The sequence below is a fragment of the Entelurus aequoreus genome, linkage group LG13 (genome assembly GCF_033978785.1).
Source record: "Entelurus aequoreus isolate RoL-2023_Sb linkage group LG13, RoL_Eaeq_v1.1, whole genome shotgun sequence".
In the NCBI taxonomy this organism is placed as follows: Eukaryota; Metazoa; Chordata; class Actinopteri; order Syngnathiformes; family Syngnathidae; genus Entelurus; species Entelurus aequoreus.
In genome coordinates, this window is record NC_084743.1 from 44,690,949 (window position 1) to 44,708,640 (window position 17,692).

Sequence of the window (17,692 nt, forward strand, 5' to 3'; positions counted from 1 at the left end):
CCCCAACAAAAACATATTTATATTTAACATATAAAATACCTTTTAAAAAGAAAAACAACCTTTTATATAAGAAATGTTGTATTAAAAACAACACAATAGCCTGTACTGCTCACTACTACAGTAGTTTTATGTAATAATAATGTACAACAGAGGTCTGACACCGTGGAGGTCCGCAGGTTGTGTAACATTTTTGGTCAATTAGACTTTTAGAGTGGGCAGCACGGTGGTACAGGGGTTAGTGCATGTGCCTCACAATACAAAGGTCCTGAGTAGTCCTGAGTTCAATCCCGGGCTCGGGATCTTTCTGTGTGGAGTTTGCATGTTCTCCCCGTGACTGCGTGGGTTCCCTCCGTGTACTCCGGCTTCCTCCCACCTCCAAAGACGTGCACCTGGGGATAGGTTGATTGGCAACACTAAAATTGGCCCTAGTGTGTGAATGTGAGTGTGGAGAGGCGGGGCCGGCGAGCGAGCAGCGAGGCAGGGCACGCCGGGGCCCGGCCCAAGATGACGGCGAGGAGGCGTGGCCGGCGAGCGAGTGGCGAGGCGGGGCGCGCCGGGAGCGACGCCGCAATCGTGCCCAGGTGCGCGATCATCCAATCTCCTCTCGCCGAAGAAAAGGGGCGCAGCAGAGACAGGCAGGAGGAACGGAAGGAGAGACGGAAGGAGACTAAGCCAAAGGGAAGCTGACGCAGTGCGAGAGAGGAGGAGAGCCCGGGACAGACGACGAGCGAGGGAAGAAGAGGAGCTGAAAAGCGACCTGGACTGAAGGTTTATTTGCAAAAATAAACAAAGTCAAACCTGCTCAAAGATGTCTCTATTTGATGGTCCTGATAACCCACAAGACGGCACGAGTCTGTCACAGTGAGTGTGAACGTGAGTGTGAATGTTGTCTGTCTATCTGTGTTGGCTCTGTGATGAGGTGGCGACTTGTCCAGGGTGTACCCCACCTTTCGCCTGATTGTAGCTGAGATAGGCTCCAGCACACCCCGCGACCCCAAAAGGAACAAGCGGTAGACAATGGATGGATGGATAGACTTTTAGAAAATATATTTCTTCATATTACCCCCCAAAATGTTTCCACAAAAGAACATTTCTTTAAATACACAATGACATTCCAACACACTGTAGTTAATATGAACATTTATATTATATTCATGTTATCATATAAGATAACTAGTGATTAGTTTCCTAGTTCCCACCTATTGATTAGCTAGTGGCCAGCTGTTGATTAGCACACTAGTTCCTAACTAGCAATGAACGCGCTAGTTGTCGCCAAGCAGCCCTAAAGCTGCCAATTAGCATGATAGTGGCCAGCTAGTGATTAGTGTGGTTAGTTTCGAGCTAGCGATTAGCACCTCTAGCTCCAAACTAGCAATTAACACGCTATTTGCCAACTATTAGCCGCGTTATATTGTATTATTTTAATATCTTATTATTAACACAATAACAAGGTATCGTAAGGATTTTTTAAATTTTAAACACAATTTCATACAGGACATATAAGTAAGGGTCCCCGCTACGTCTCTTTGTCAGTTTGGTGGGCCTTGGCCTGGAAAACGTTGAAGACCCCTGATGTACAGTAATTACCTAATATGTCTATACAATTGTTATAAGTACACCGCTACATACCATTGTATCCTTATTAACATGAAAGAAAACAAAGTGCAGATCAACTTATAACAAATAATAACTTTATTGACATAGTTTTGTAGTCTGTAAAAGAAAATATTTAAATTACCTTAATTTAAAAAATGTTTTATCCTTATTTAAACTATAAACACTGTTTGACTACATTAGAGGTGCACTCGTTAACATGCACAGTGTTTGTGTGTATGTGTGTCTGTGTGTTGCAAGGATTGGGGATAGCAAAAACACTGCTGTAGATATATAGATGCACATCATAATTCAGATATGTGCTGAATAAAATTAATGTAAACATGTTTTTATTTATTTAAATTTTTAAATTTTTTGCTTCTAATTCCTTCTATAGATAGATAGATAGATAAACCTTTTTTTGTCTGTTGCAAAACAGAAATTTATCTTTGACAGGTTCTAAGACAAGGTTACAGGACAGAACAATACGGGATGAAAAATAAAACCATAAAAACATAGACACAAAATGTAAAAAAGAGGAACTATAATGAAATAAAGATGCCGAACAACAAATTATTTAAATTGATGTTGTAATTATTCTAAGTTGGACTGTTGATTTGTAATGCATGACATAAAATACACTGTCTGTGTCACTGTCTTATGACGTCAAATACAGTAGCCATGTCATTTTCAGTACTATGGCTTTATTTACTACAGGAACAAATATCCCAACTGACTTTTCCTTTGTTTTAAACGTTTTAATGCCGGTCCTTGAAAAACAACGTGGAGCGTTTCTGGGTCTTGAGTGACCCATGCAGGTAATAGGTTTCTGCTATATTTACCAGCTCTGTAACTTGATCTGTGGCATTCTGGATGGCTGTGCTCATACTATCCTCTCACACTCTGGAACGCAGCCTCCCAAGCAGCCTTTGCTGTCTGTTTATTGGCCGGGCTGCTCAGAACAACGACGGTGAGCGCCTGACAAAACGACTGAACTATTTTTCTTATATTTGGGAGGTGGGTAAAAGAGGGGAGTACCGTACTTTCTTGTTGAGGAGTAATCTGTTTGCTGACCCTAAAAAGTAATGATTGATGATTTGTGATTTTTTTTTAAATTCTATCCCAATTAGTGGTTAGTTGTAGGGTGTAGATAATACGTGTGGGCGTATCGATGCAAATATCTACACCAAGGTTAGTATCTGTATTGATACGAGTGCAATAGGATTGTTTATTTTCACATCTGTGTGGTTTTTTGTTGTTGTTGTTGTGTTGTTCTAGTTGTTTTACTTTTAATATTACATGAAATATATATTGTTTTATGTTTTGTAGTTTACAAACTCATGGAATAAGTTATTGGATACAGGAGAGCTTTTTAGGTCGAAAGACAAACTGATTTGAATGACAATCCATAGTCATTGTTTAAGTTATTTTAAAGTATTGAATTAATTTTGTTCAAACAATGTTATTTGATATGAGGGCGTAATTGTATCATTTTGTCGATATGAAATGATATTGTTAAATGTTATTTTAGTGTCAGCGTTTTCAAAAAAGTTGCGGCAAAAGTTGTGATGGTTGGAGGTTGTTGTTTTTTTAAATTTTGTATCAGTGTGTGATTTCATTAATGTGTTATCAATTTGTTAGCAATGTTTGAAGTATAACTCAAAACACATAGTATTTCAACAAATCTAACAAAATATGTTTTATTTGATCACAAAATGTGTACATACTGTTGTATAGGTGTGTAGGCGTTCACAAATAAGTTTGTTGATGAAAATATGTTTCTGCCTAAATTATTTGCCCTGTGTTTGTTCTGATTATAAACAACAATTCACAAATTAAAGCCAAAATCACAAAATAATGCAATGATCTTGAAAAATGTGTATTTACCTGAATTGATATCATCATTTGCAGTATCGCCCACTCCTAGTACCAGCTAATGCTAAAGTTTTCAGTAGATAAATGATTGTATAAGCTTTGAAATAAAAGCAGCTATGTAGTAAATTGTTTCAAGATGGAGTCAACCAATTTACTTCTAGAACGCCAACGTTGTCTTTGTGAAATTAATTATGCTCATATAGCGCTTTCCAGCACCCCCCGCGACTCCGATAGGGACAAGCGGTAGAAAGTGGATGGATGGATGGATGGATAGCGCTTTTTCTTTAAGCTACATTTAAACCACTGAGGGTGCTAGTTAGAGCAGGTGGGTAAAGTGTCTTGCCCGAGGACACAACGGCGATGACAAGGATGGTGGAAGCAGGAATCGAAACCTGGAACCCTCAAGTTGTTGGCAGGGCCGCTCTACAACCGAGCCATATCGCCCCCAATCACTGTTGCTTCTTCAATTTGAATAACCTATTATAAATATATTTTATTCATGATGATTCAAAATGAGTCAAACTGTCGTAAGAGTTACACATTTAAAAGCTCTTTGCAGTCGGTTCTGTTGCATCTACAGCATTTTGTCATGTGTTCTGTCTTTATATTTTCTTCAGGTGGGGTCAGTGTGGCAACGCATCACTCTGAGCGTGTGGACTCTGTGGGACCAAAAGCAGGGCAAGCCGCCCTTCACAGTCTATGGGAACTGCTACGGCAGGTAACAGAGTCACACACTTCAGAGGATGTGTAGCACATGTAGCACTGCATTATCGATCATATCAGGTGCAATACAGTATATGTAGTAATGGTCTGTTTGACACCATCAATCACAGTAGCTTGCATCTTCAGTTCTCTCGTACGGGATCAATGACTTCAGACGGCAGAATAACCGGTCCCTTTGTCATGACTTGGTCTGTGGCGTGGTTTGCTCTCCCGTGGTGCAAATGAATTGGACCATACGTGGCGTGCAGGTGAGGACATGTTTAATATTTTAACTCAAAAAAAGGTACAAGCAAAAAGTGCTCACAGCGGAGGTAAAAACTTGACTATGACAAAACAAAAGACTTGCACAAGGGCACAAAAACTATTAAACAAAAACTTACTTGGCATGAGAAGATCAGCATGGACTATAGAAAAACGATGATAACATGAGCAGAGCATAAATGTGTGGAGAAGATGAATGTGATGTCGCCAGGACGAACAACAGAAACAGAAAAGCTTATATAGTGACATGATCAGTGAAAACAGGTGCGTGACTCAAAACGTGAAACAGGTGCGTGACAAGACAGGTGAAAACTAATGGGTGACCATGGAAACCAAACCAAACAAGGAAGTGCAACCAGGAACTAAAAAGAGTCCAAAAAACAAACACATGGCCAAAACAAAAACATGAACAGACATGACAGAAACCCCCCCCCCCCCCCCCCCCTTACGGACAGATCCCAGATGTCCAAAAAACAAAACACAAAACAGGATCAAGAGTCATGGGAGGGCTGGAGGGGGACATGGCGGTGGGTCGCCAGGCCAAGTGGCCCCGAATCCACAGAGGCATAGTCATGTGGCGGCGGCGAGTGGAACGCCGCCACCACAGGCGAGGTGGGCGACCCGGGAAGGGCCACATGCGTGGCCGACGAAGAGGTAGGCGCACTTGGCGTGGCGGACGACCAGGTAGTGGCCACAACCGTGGCAGGCGAGGAGGCAGGAGCGTCGTCGTCATTGCAGGCGTTGAAGCCGCAGGTGCGGGTGCAGCAGACGAAGCCAGCGGCGAAGCTTGGTCTTGGCCGCTTGGAGGGTCTTGGCTGCTTGGAGGGTCTTGGCTGCTTGGAGGGTCTTGGCGAGGGTCTGGGTCTTGGTCTTGGCGAGGGTGGTCTTGGACTTGGTCTTGGCATGGTTGGTCTTGGACATGGTCTTGGCGTGGGGGGTTTTGGACATGGTCTTGGCTTGGACTTGAGGGATCTTGGTCTTGGCTTGGACTTGGGGGATCTTGGTCTTGGCTTGGACTTGGGGGATCTTGGTCTTGGCTTGGACTTGGGGGATCTTGGTCTTGGCTTGAGGGGTCGCGTTGTGGAGCTGCGACTGGCGGCACTTGGCGTCGTGGAGCTGCGACTGGCGGCACTTGGCGTCGTGAAGCTGCGACTGGCGGCACTTGGCGTCGTGAAGCTGCGACTGGCGGCACTTGGCGTCGTGAAGCTGCGACTGGCGGCACTTGGCGTCGTGGAGCAGGTAACGGAGCTTGGCGTCGAGGAGCAGGTAACGGAGCTTGGCGTCGGGGAGCAGGTAACGGAGCTCGGCGTCGGGGAGCAGGTAACGGAGCTTGGCGTGGTGCTACTACTGGCGGCACTTGGCGGCGTGGAGCTGCGACTGGTGGCGCTTGGCGTGAAGCTGCGACTGGTGGCGCTTGGCGTGAAGCTGCGACTAGTGGCGCTTGGCGTGAAGCTGCGACTGGTGGCGCTTTGCATGGTGGAGCTTGGCATGGTGGAGCTGCTAGGCATGTTGATAGCCTTGGAGCAGGGCGTGGAGCAGGTGGAGGTGGCCTAGCTGGAGGCTGTGGCTTGGCAGGTCGAAAGACTGGTGGTGGCGGCCGTGCTGGTGGCTGTGGCTTGGCGTGACGAAATTCAGGTGGTGGTGGCCGAGCTGGAGGCTGTGGCTTGGCGTGACGAAATTCAGGTGGTGGTGGCTGGAGGCTGTGGCTTGGCATGGCGATGCTGACCCACCCCACCTGAACAGTTCCCAGCCCTAGCCCCCCCCTCAAGGAGCGGATCCCAGACGCGCTCCCCGCGGTCTGGAACCGTCTTTTGGGGTGGGTGGAGGGAGGTCAGGAGGGGGGCAAAATCCTCCCCTCTAAATTGTCCAAAATGTCTTTCCTTCCCCCCCACCTGGGCTTTTGTGGGTGAAAAAAAGGAATAGTTTCTTGACTTGGGCGTGACTTGAGTCCTGGGGGGCGGGGCATGAAAACTGGGTGACTGTGATTGACATGCTCTTATTTCTAAAAACATGTTTTGATAGTGCTCTATCTTGGACTTAGAGTCTTTTGCTGGGGGCGGGTGATCAAAAGAAAAAGAATTCAGGAAAAAAAATCTTGGTCTATGTCATCCTGGGGAAGCCGGGCAGGCTGCGGCCCATTTCCGCCCGGAGGGGGAGGAGCTTGCGGGAGCGCAGCGTGCTGTCCGCTCACCTTCCCTGACGTCCTCGGTCTGGAGCGGCGCTTCCGGGACAGGGATGACGTGCCAACGTCCCCGGGCCAAACGGAGCTGATCGGCACCAGTTTGCCGGTCGGACCCCACATGAGGTCCTTGCGCTCCATGGGGGAATAGCGAAGTGTCTCGGCTTCCATGGCGCGCAGGACCTCCCACGTTCCTTCGTCCAAACTTGCTGGAGAACTTTTTAGCTGGCGACATCTGTCATGACTTGGTCTGTGGCGTGGTTTGCTCTCCCGTGGTGCAAATGAATTGGACCATACGTGGCGTGCAGGTGAGGACATGTTTAATATTTTAACTCAAAAAAAGGTACAAACAAAAAGCGCTCACAGCGGAGGTAAAAACTTGACTATGACAAAACAAAAGACTTGCACAAGGGCACAAAAACTATTAAACAAAAACTTACTTGGCATGAGAAGATCAGCATGGACTATAGAAAAACGATGATAACATGAGCAGAGCATAAATGTGTGGAGAAGATGAATGTGATGTCGCCAGGACGAACAACAGAAACAGAAAAGCTTATATAGTGACATGATCAGTGAAAACAGGTGCGTGACTCAAAACGTGAAACAGGTGCGTGACAAGACAGGTGAAAACTAATGGGTGACCATGGAAACCAAACCAAACAAGGAAGTGCAACCAGGAACTAAAAAGAGTCCAAAAAACAAACACATGGCCAAAACAAAAACATGAACAGACATGACACCCTTCAGGTTTTCGTGACATTGCAATGGCACAAATTCAATCATATTCAACCAATCCCCGCAATTTAATGTAATCAGAAAAATGTATCGCATTAATCATGTATCAACGTAGATTAATCACCGAATTTATTTTGACCCCACATGCTCCTTTACCTTAACCGCAGATCATCACCTGAAAGGCTGCGGAAGTCAGTGATCTGGCCATTTCATCCGTCAGTGCAAAGATGAGTGAAGAGACTCCGAATGGTGTCCTCTGTGACAAATTACACTTTAGACTAATTCCTGATGGCACTTTAGATAATACTGTTAGCATGAGTGATGTACGATCATATAAAAAAAGCTAATTATTTTATGACATTCTGACAGGTAATTTGCATTTGTGTCAAAATATTGGGGTCTTTTTTAGAGTGGATTTAGATTATGCAAGCAAGTAATTTACTGGGATCACATCCCAAATGTGTGATTAATCCGATTTGAAAAAAAAATAACCGTTTGACAACACTAGTTGGAACATAAGTTATTTTCAACCCTAAATCATACACGGAGAATATGTCTGAAAGTTGTGGATGACAGAGCAGAAAATAACGGAACTTTTGGTGGTGTTTTCAAACGCAGTCTCCACTATTGTGTGTAAATTAGTCACATGTTAAAAGATGACAACAGATAGATGGAGCGTGTTCCATCGATCTGTAGGTAACTTTACAAGGGGTCTTCTATAGGGGTCTGGGACGCCTAGGGTGTCCCCAGAGGTCATGAAGGGGATGAAATGTTTGGTTCATTAGACTTTAAAGGTAGGGCTGGACATTTAATCGAATTTCGATTTCGATTATGTCTTCTCATTATCATGAAAATATAATTTGTACATGCAACTTCCAGCACTTGTAATGGTGAAACGGATGAGGAGCAAATGAGTGAAAAAAGACCACGTCTACTCAAAGTTTGGGATCTCACCATGGTTGCTACATTTTATTTGACACAGCGCTAGTATGCTTAATCAATAATCACTAAACTCAATAAAAGAAATAAGGCATATGATTTCCACGTTAAAACGGAATCCGCTGTTAAAGGCAGAATATCAGGGATATTGACATAAATATATGTGAAATTATGTCACTGTGAGGAGAAGGGACATTTGTTTGGGAAAATAAATGTCTGATACCACTCATTCATTCCAACACTCAACCGCCTCATCCTGAACTAAAAACAACGTAGAGACGGTCACTTGAAACAGCGACTAAACAACGAAGCTAAAGCTAGAAAGAACAACCCATACACCCACAACACATCTCATCTGCTTGTTATGTTGTGAACAACATCATTCATGGATGTAACATTAATGTACAAACAGCAGGAGAAACTTGTTTTTTACTGTAGCCCCTCAATCGCCTCTTTACTCGTCAAGCTGAGAACAGCAAAGCACACTCACTCCCTTCACAATAATGGTGCGCCACATCTGGTCTGACCGCGCTAACAAAGTAAAGGTTTCAAAAAGTACCTTACACAAGCATAATGTATTAAAAGCACTTTCTGATACATTTACAGATGTATTATGCGTTGACCTAAATTACTGGTCAAAATTGTCCAAAGATGTATTACACCAATAAAAATGAGAAAAATGTATGTTATTGTTTTTTATATTACTATTGTTATTTAAATGTATTGTTATTATTTTACTTGTTGTGGTTTATTCGTTACTATTTTTTTAAACTATATTTAAAGTTAAATTTGGTGGTACAATACATACTTTTGTTTTCCAATGAATTAATAATCATGCAATAAATCGTGATTAAAATATCAATCAGAATAATTGAGATTATTATTTTTTCCTTAATCGTACAGCCCTATTTAAAGGGGACCTATGATGACAGTAATCTACATTTAAAACAGTTCCTTGTGGTCCAGATAATATGTATTGTACATGCTTTGGTGAGAATTTTGCGTAACTTCTTCTCCACTGTCACTTTTATCACTCGAGTCTGTCTGCAAAATGTTCGATTCTGGAGGCGCTTCCAGATTGCAAATGAAACCACAGCTCACCCGCTCCAAAAGTATCTGAATGTATCTTTTGAAAATGTACCAAGTTAAATATGTATCTTATAGTTGTCACCAGAGATGTCCGATAATGGCTTTTTTGCCGATATCCGATATTCCGATATTTCGATATTGTCCAACTCTTAATTACCGATTCCGATATCAACCGATACCGATATATACAGTCGTGGAATTAACACATTATTATGCCTAATTTTGTTGTGATGCCCCGCTGAATGCATTAAACAATGTAACAAGGTTTTCCAAAATAAATCAACTCAAAATATGGAAAAAAAATGCCAACATGGCACTGCCATATTTATTATTGAAGTCACAAAGTGCATTATTTTTTTTAACATGCCTCAAAACAGCAGCTTGGAATTTGGGACATGCTCTCCCTGAGAGGTGGGAGGAGGGGGGGGGGGGTGTATATTGTAGCGTCCCGGAAGAGTTAGTGCTGCAAGGGGTTCTGGATATTTGTTCTGTTGTGTTTATGTTGGTTACAGTGCGGATGTTCTCCCGAAATGTGTTTGTTATTCTTGTTTGGTGTGGGTTCACAGTGTGGCGCATATTTGTAGCAGTGTTAATGTTGTTTATACGGCAACCCTCAGCGTGACCTGTATGGCTGTTGACCAAGTTTGCTTGCATTCACTTGTGTGTGTGAAAAGCCGTAGATATTATGTGACTGGGCCGGCACGCAAAGGCAGTGCCTTTAAGGCAGGGGTGCTCATTACGTCGATCGCGAGCTACCGGTCGATCGCGGAGGGTGTGTCAGTCGTTCGCCAGCCAGGCATTAAAAAAATAGTCCTAAAAATGAGCGTTCATAAATCTTCACTATGACATCACTTTCGTCACTTGATTGACATTCACGGCACCCGAGGGTCTTCTGAGATGACGCTGGCTGCTGCCAGCTCATTATTAAGAAAAAATTACCGACAGGAAGGCGAAAAACACTTTTTATTTCAACAGACTCTGGCGCCGTACCTGTCGTCAAAACTCCAAAGACCGACTGCACAGTTCCTGCCTTCACAATAAAAGCTCTGCTTCATCCTGCCTGCGCTAAGAGTCTCAGAAAGCTGGCGTGCACAAGCTAGCAAGCTACGGAGTTTGCCGCCAGTGTATTTCTTGTGAAGTTTATACAAAGGAGTATGGAAGCTGGACAAATAAGATGCCAAAAACCAACCACTTTCATGTGGTATAGGACAGAAAGGAGGACTTTTTTTCTCCTCCATTTGAAAATGCGGATGTTATCAGCACCACTGTCTGATTCCAATCAATGCAATTAATCAGAATCAGGTAATACACCAACTTATATTCTTGTCTTCATGAAAGAAAGGAATCTATATGTGTTAAACATGCTTGTATTATCTTTAAACACCTTTAACTTGTTAACAATATTAACTATATGTGTTAAACATGCTTGTATTATCATTAAACACCTTTAACTTGTTAACAATATTAACTATATGTGTTAAACATGCTTGCATTATCTTAAAACAACTTCAACATGTTAACAATATTAACTGTTTGTATTAAACATTCTTGTATTATCATTAAACACCTTTAATTTATTAACAATATTAACTATATGTGTTAAACATGCTTGCATTATCATTAAACACCTTTAACTTGTTAACAAAAACATATATTTCATAAATAAGTAAATATAAATTATATATATGATTGAGGTAGATCCCCACGACTTGATAAATTGAAAAGTAGTTCGCCTGCAGAAAAAGTGTGAGCACCCCTGCTTTCAGGTTTATTGGTGCTCTGTACTTCTCCCTACGTTCGTGTACCACTCCGTACAGCGGCGTTTTAAAAAGTCATACATTTTACTTTTTGAAACCGATACCGATAATTTCCGATATTACATTGTAATGCATTTATCAGCCGATGATATCGGCAGTCCGATATTATCGGACATCCTTAGTTGTCACCACTATTTTGGTTTCAGACACAGTCGGAAGTAAACTTCAAAAACATAAGGTAGATTCACCCGGTCATAAAATTAGGTACACCTCCACACTGGCTGATGGATTCAGACTCTGCATTAAAAAAGCAGCTAATAGCAGCTTTTTTTTTTGGTAGAGGGCCCTCTCTGTGTGGAAGCTTGACTTAATGTCCAAATAAGTTTGTCCACCTAGCTCTGACATCACGACGTAGCCAAACTGCAAAACCCTACTGAGGCATCAACAACTGCGTGCAAGCCCAAGTCAAAATGCATGAACCTCATAATTTGACACTTTGGCATTCTTTAACATGAGCATTCAACATTGTATGAACATTTATAAGTCAGAAAATGCTAAATTCATCATACGGCCCCTTTAAAAATTAGTGCATTCCAATCGCAAGTTCTCCCAATTTTTACACATTAACACTGATCCAACACACTTTAGTAAAGAAATAAAATGAGTCAAAAAGGAGATGTCTTTCAGTTAGTAATGCACACATTTATCAACACACATCAGTTTTTTCAAGCACCAGTGTCCCTCCAACAAGAACGAACTGCCCCTATTGCTGCTGTGCCAATCAGAGGGCTTAGTCAGGTTACATGTGATTGCCCCAGAGCCCATTTTCAGCTAGCAGCTAGTTTACGTTTAAGCGTTTGGAACTGAAAAGTTAATCCTTTTGTAACACAAGCAGTATAGAGATAAGCCTCCACCTCAGTCAAAACGAAAGTTTGCTTAATCACAGTTTTTACACACTGTACTTGTAATGGTTTACATTTATTGAGTTTGATTTCCTTTCCGTCATATCTAGTCATATTATTTACAGCATCAGTTAAAAATAAATAAAAGGCAAAACTATTGCAGGTTCTCATGTGGCTTTTGATATCAAGTTGTCAAGTAGAGGAGCCGAGTTTGATATTAAGCAGTTTTACAGCTGATGTGCTGAAAGTGGGCAGAGTGAGCTGTCCGAGAGGCCTTTATAGACATCAGCAATATCCTATCTCCTCAAATTTCAGAGTATATATAGTCACTTGTAACAGCCCAACCCAGCACAGCTTACACACTTCCGTATGTGGCTTTTTGCCAATGTTTTACTGTTCCTACTTTTTGCATGGGTTATGTTTTAGTCCTTTTAATGGGAGAAGTGTGATTCCTCTACCGCTAAAAGTCACTGAACAAGCAGCATCATTTACTTTTACCCAGTAGCAAAGATGTGTTTTATTTGCATATTTCTTCTCAAGCCCAGGAGTTAAAAGGTTTTCTGAGACCTGTTATGAAACCCCAATCTCCAGTTCTTTGCCAAGGCATCACAGTTGCAGCCTAATCCAAAAAGTCAGTTGACAGCATTCTTAGGGCATATTTAGCAGCACATTTATTTATTTATATTCTTGTGAATGTTCAATTTTAAATTGCTGATTTTATCTGTTTTCTGTCATTTAATGTTCACATCACGGAGAGTTAGAATAAATCCCTTTCAGTGCAGTTTCCAAATGTGTATCTTTTGTAGCAGGGTTAGTGTGAATCAGTAAAGGTATATGTCCTGACTTGGGAAGCTCTAAACGATCGACCACCATTCAGTTTCCGTGAAAAAGTATGTGATCGGCCAATTCTGATAATTTAAATGCTTGTCACAAAAGTTGATCACCTCTGGCTGATACTTGAATTTTGGACAGAGGTGGCTAGCAGCTAACTGTTTATATCCATACACAATGCAGAGTCGCTCCCCTAAGTTAATAATCGGCAAATTAACTGCATTTCTTACAAGTGTCATTATCATTTAAAGACTGAAGTATGAGGTTAATCATGTTACACACTGAGTAAGAAGAGCAAGCAGGACTAAACAAGAAGGCATACTAATTTGAGCTGCGGCTATCGATGATTTTAGTAGTTTATATATGTGTTTATTAGATTAATTGAGTAATCGGATAAAACACACTTTATAGTCTCAATTGCATATTTTACGGAAAATACTTAAAATAAACATAGATTTTTTTTTGCTTGCCATAACCTTAATTCTTTTTTGTAATAAATGCACATCATCAAGATTTAAATTACACTTTTAACATGTGTGCAACTGTCACTAATAAAATATATAAAATTAAAATAAACTCTGGTTTTCGCCACCACACAGATCATGGCAACCACACACCACCACTGTGCTGTTTTTTTGGGCCGTGCGGAAACTATGTCCACATATTTTAAACTTCTGGGCAGTTTTTGTGTTTCGTATTTTATGCATTATTATTACACTCATTAAATCAAAGCAACAGAATAAAAATGTAATATTTTTTCTGATCTAATTTATAAATGTAATCAATGAATCATTGCAGTTCTTTTCCTGATCACTAAACTAGCTGCTAAACATTCAGAGCTCAAGAATTACATGTTGGTAAACTTTAAGAAGTCTAGGTGGAACTGCGTTACAGCAGAAAGTAAAAAGCTATGCACAGTAAATTAACAAGTGCAGTGTTACTTCAACTTCCAAGCACATTGCGTTCCACGACAGAGCTTGTAACTCAAAACATTTGTATCTCAAATGAGCCCAACTTATTAAAATTAATTAAAATTAATGTTATCTCTGCTGGGTCTTCCCAAAATACCACAATTTAAAAATGTAACATGCGTTTTAAAAATAAAAACAAACTCTAATATATGAATTATTGTTTGAAAAACATAATATAATGTACTACAAACAACTACAGTAGTTTTATGAGATAAAGTAGTATTTTTTAGCTGCTTCTACGTCTTGGAACTAAGAAAAGTGTTGTTTATGTTGCACACAAACATTATTTAAGGGACGGACTAGAGAGAGTTACTGTATGCATGTCTCGGTACTAAAGCTGGTGTGACCATCTAGTTTATTGAGTGATGACTAGACAGAACAAATTGAAAAGTTTTAGATGTTAAGGTAGTTATGTTTAGTTTTTTTTATACATGGTCACCTGTATTTTAGGATAAATCAGCACCAAATAGTGAGGCAATATTGCCAAAACCAATACTTTTGACTTACAGTGCATCCGGAAAGTATTCACAGTGCTTCACTTTTTCCACATTTTGTTATGTTTCAGCTTTATTCCAAAATAGAATACATTCATTTTTGTCCTCAAAACTCTACTCATACTACCTCATAATGACAATGTAAAAAGGCTGTTTTTTTGGTTTTTTTTAAACAAACTGCAAATGTATTAAAAATAGAAAAACACATGTACATAAGTATTCACTGCTTTTCCTCAATAATTTGTTGATGCACCTTTGGCAGCCTTTACAGTCTCAAGTCTTTTTGAATATGATGCAACAAGCTTGGCAGACCTACACTACCATTCAAAAGTTTGGGGTCACCCAAACAATTTTGTGGAATAGCCTTCATTTCTAAGGACAATAATAGACTGTCGAGTTTCAGATGAAAGTTCTCTTTTTCTGGCCATTTTGAGCGTTTACTTGACCAGAAACTCAATCTGCTCAAAGGAAGGTCAGTTTTGTAGCTTCTGTAACGAGCTAAACTGTTTTCAGATGTGTGAACATGATTGCACAAGGGTTTTCTAATGATCAATTAGCCTTCTGAGCCAATGAGCAAACACATTGTACCATTAGAACACTGGAGTGATAGTTTCTGGAAATGGGCCTCTATACACCTATGTAGATATTGCACCAAAAAACAGACATTTGCAGCTAGAATAGTCATTTACCACATTAGCAATGTATAGAGTGTATTTCTTTAAAGTTAAGACTAGTTTAAAGTTATCTTTATTGAAAAGTACAGTGCTTTTCCTTAAAAAATAAGGGCATTTCAATGTGACCCCAAACTTTTGAACGGTAGTGTATCTTTGGGCCGGTTAGCCCATTCCTCTTTGCCTATTCCTCTTTGTAACACCTCTCAAGCTCCATTAGGTTTAATGGGAAGCATTAGTTTTCATCCATAAGAGAAGCTCATGTCTAACAAGTCAACTTAGACTCACCTAGACAAACCTTAATATATTTGGTTTTGTCTCTTGTGACCTTGTATCTTAATTATGTATGGCTTCATTACCAAATATTCTGGAATACAGGACAGTTTAGGTTTAGTTTTAGATTCCATCCCATCATAAAACTGTCATGGCACTAAACTGTTCTTGTTGCTAACCTCAAGTGCTACTCGGTACAATGGCCTGTGCGGCTTGACCTGCATTTGTGTGTTTGGTTAGCTGAAAATAATGCCTACTACATGTTTGAATTATTGATAAACTTTTGGTAAGAGAGATAGACCAAGTGAGAAGTGGGGCAGAGAGAAAGCCATAAGAGTGAAGGAGGAGAAATTGCTCTTTAAGGTGCATTCAAAGAGGAGGTCGGCTGCCAAGAGAGCAAAAAAGTAACATGGAGCAAACACGTAGAAAAATAGCTATAGAAGAGGAGCAACCCACTCTGAACTATACACAGATCTGCAACACCTCACTCTTTTACTTATTTAGTTGTTGATGCTGCTGAGCTCCGTGCCTTGGTGAGGACATCATGTTTTTTTTTCTATTTTTAAAACACTTCATTTTGGTCTATATAACATGTAACAGTGGTTCTTTGGTCCAAATTTTGCATAGATTGAATTTCCATTATTGTCATTGCTTTCATGAATACAATGAAATGCAGTTTAGCAGCACCGGGGATTATCATTTAAAATAACAATGAAGTAAAAACTGGAAATCACAATATATAAATATAAAAGTATGCATTATAAAAACAAATAAGTGGGACACATGTACACTGTAAAAGTACTATCCATCACATAGCCATAGTTTGTGTTCAATCAATCAACCGGGTGACCGGTGCAATGGACATCGAGTGGATCTAGTTAATAGTGTGAGAGTCCAGTCCATAGTGGGGCCAGCAGGGGATCATCTTGAGTAGAGACAAGTCAGCAGCGCAGAAACGTCACCAACTGATGCACAGATGAGTGGTCCACCCCAGGTCCCGACTTTGAACAGCTAGCGCGTCATCTGTGGTCACCTAATAACCTCTCCACGCAGGAGAGGGGGGCAGAGCAGAAAAGACACGGCAGATCAATTGGTCTAAAAAGGGGGTCTATTTAAAGGTTAGCGTATAAAAATGAGTTTTAAGATGGGACTTAAATGCTTCTACTGAGGTAGCATCTCTAACTGCTACCGGTAGGGCATTCCAGAGTACTGGAGTCCGAATAGAAAACGCTCTAAAGCCTGCAGACTTTTTTTGGGCTCTGGGAATCACTAATCAGCCAGAGTTGTTAGAACACAGATTTCTTGCTGGGACATATGGTACAATACAATCAGCAAGATAGGATGGAGCTAGACCGTTTAGTATTTTATACATAAGTAGTAAAACATTAAAGTCACATCTTAAGTGCACAGGAAGCCAGTGCAGGTGAGCCAGTATAGGCGTAATATGATCAAACTTTCTTGTTCTTGTCAAAAGTCTAGCAGCCGCATTTTGTACCAACTGTAATCTTTTAATGCTAGCCATAGGGAGACCCGAAAATAATACGTTACAGTAATCGAGGTGAGGCGTAAAGAACGCATGAATAATGATCGCAGCGTCGCTGGTGGACAAAATGAAACAAATTTTAGCAATATTACGGAGATGAAATAAGGCTGTTTTAGTAACACTCTTATTGTGTGACTCAAATGATGGAGTTGGGTCAAAGATAATACCCAGATTCTTTACTGAGTCACTTTGTGTAATTGTTTGGTTGTCAAATGTTTGGTAGTTAAATGATGGGGGTGATGATGTTTGCAGCCCGTGGGTAGAAGCTAAACTTTTGGTCTGTTTTTTCCGCTTCTGTGGTGCCTGAACCTTTTTCTCTTAACGTAGAGGGGAAAACATACAGTGTCCAATGTAAATTTGATGTGCGATGCTGCTGGCCTTCTCTGTCAGACGGCCGGTGTAAATGTCGGTGAGAGCAGGCAGTGGGGAGCCGATGATGCTTTCTGCTGTTTTCACCACCTTCTGATGGTTCCTGTTCTGAGTGCAGCTGGGCAAACAGCATGCTTTCTATAACCGACCTGTAAACGTTTGTGGGCAGGGGTGAAGGGAGGTGGACCTTAACTGATGTTTCGTGTGCGTGTTTCAGGAAAGGTCTGTCAAGATGTGCTCACTCAGGAACCTGATATTGTCCACTCTCTTGACTCCCTACCTCCGAAAGCAGAGGGCAGTGTACAGTCCGTTTGGATTTTCAGAAGTCAACTATCATCTCTTTTGTTTTGGAGATGTTGAGCTGCAGGTTATTATCAATACACCAGTCTGTCAGGTGCCGGATCTCCTCTTTGTAGGCTGTCTCGTTATTCTCTGAAATCAGTCCTACAACAGTGGTATCATCAGCTTACTTAACAATGGTGTT

General features: G+C 41.0%; 1 protein-coding gene across 2 annotated transcripts in view; it reads left to right on the plus strand.

The window, feature by feature from the left end:
• Positions 1-17,692, plus strand: part of usp2a (ubiquitin specific peptidase 2a) — a 98,607-nt gene that overhangs the window by 9,986 nt on the left and 70,929 nt on the right. The window contains exon 2 of one of the 2 annotated variants that reach the window (XM_062067894.1): positions 4,086-4,186. The gene's annotated coding sequence lies outside the window, so the exon portion shown is untranslated. Of the gene's footprint in view, positions 1-4,085; positions 4,187-6,883; positions 6,940-17,692 lie in introns of those variants that run through there. The other variant, XM_062067896.1, reaches the window with a different exon arrangement.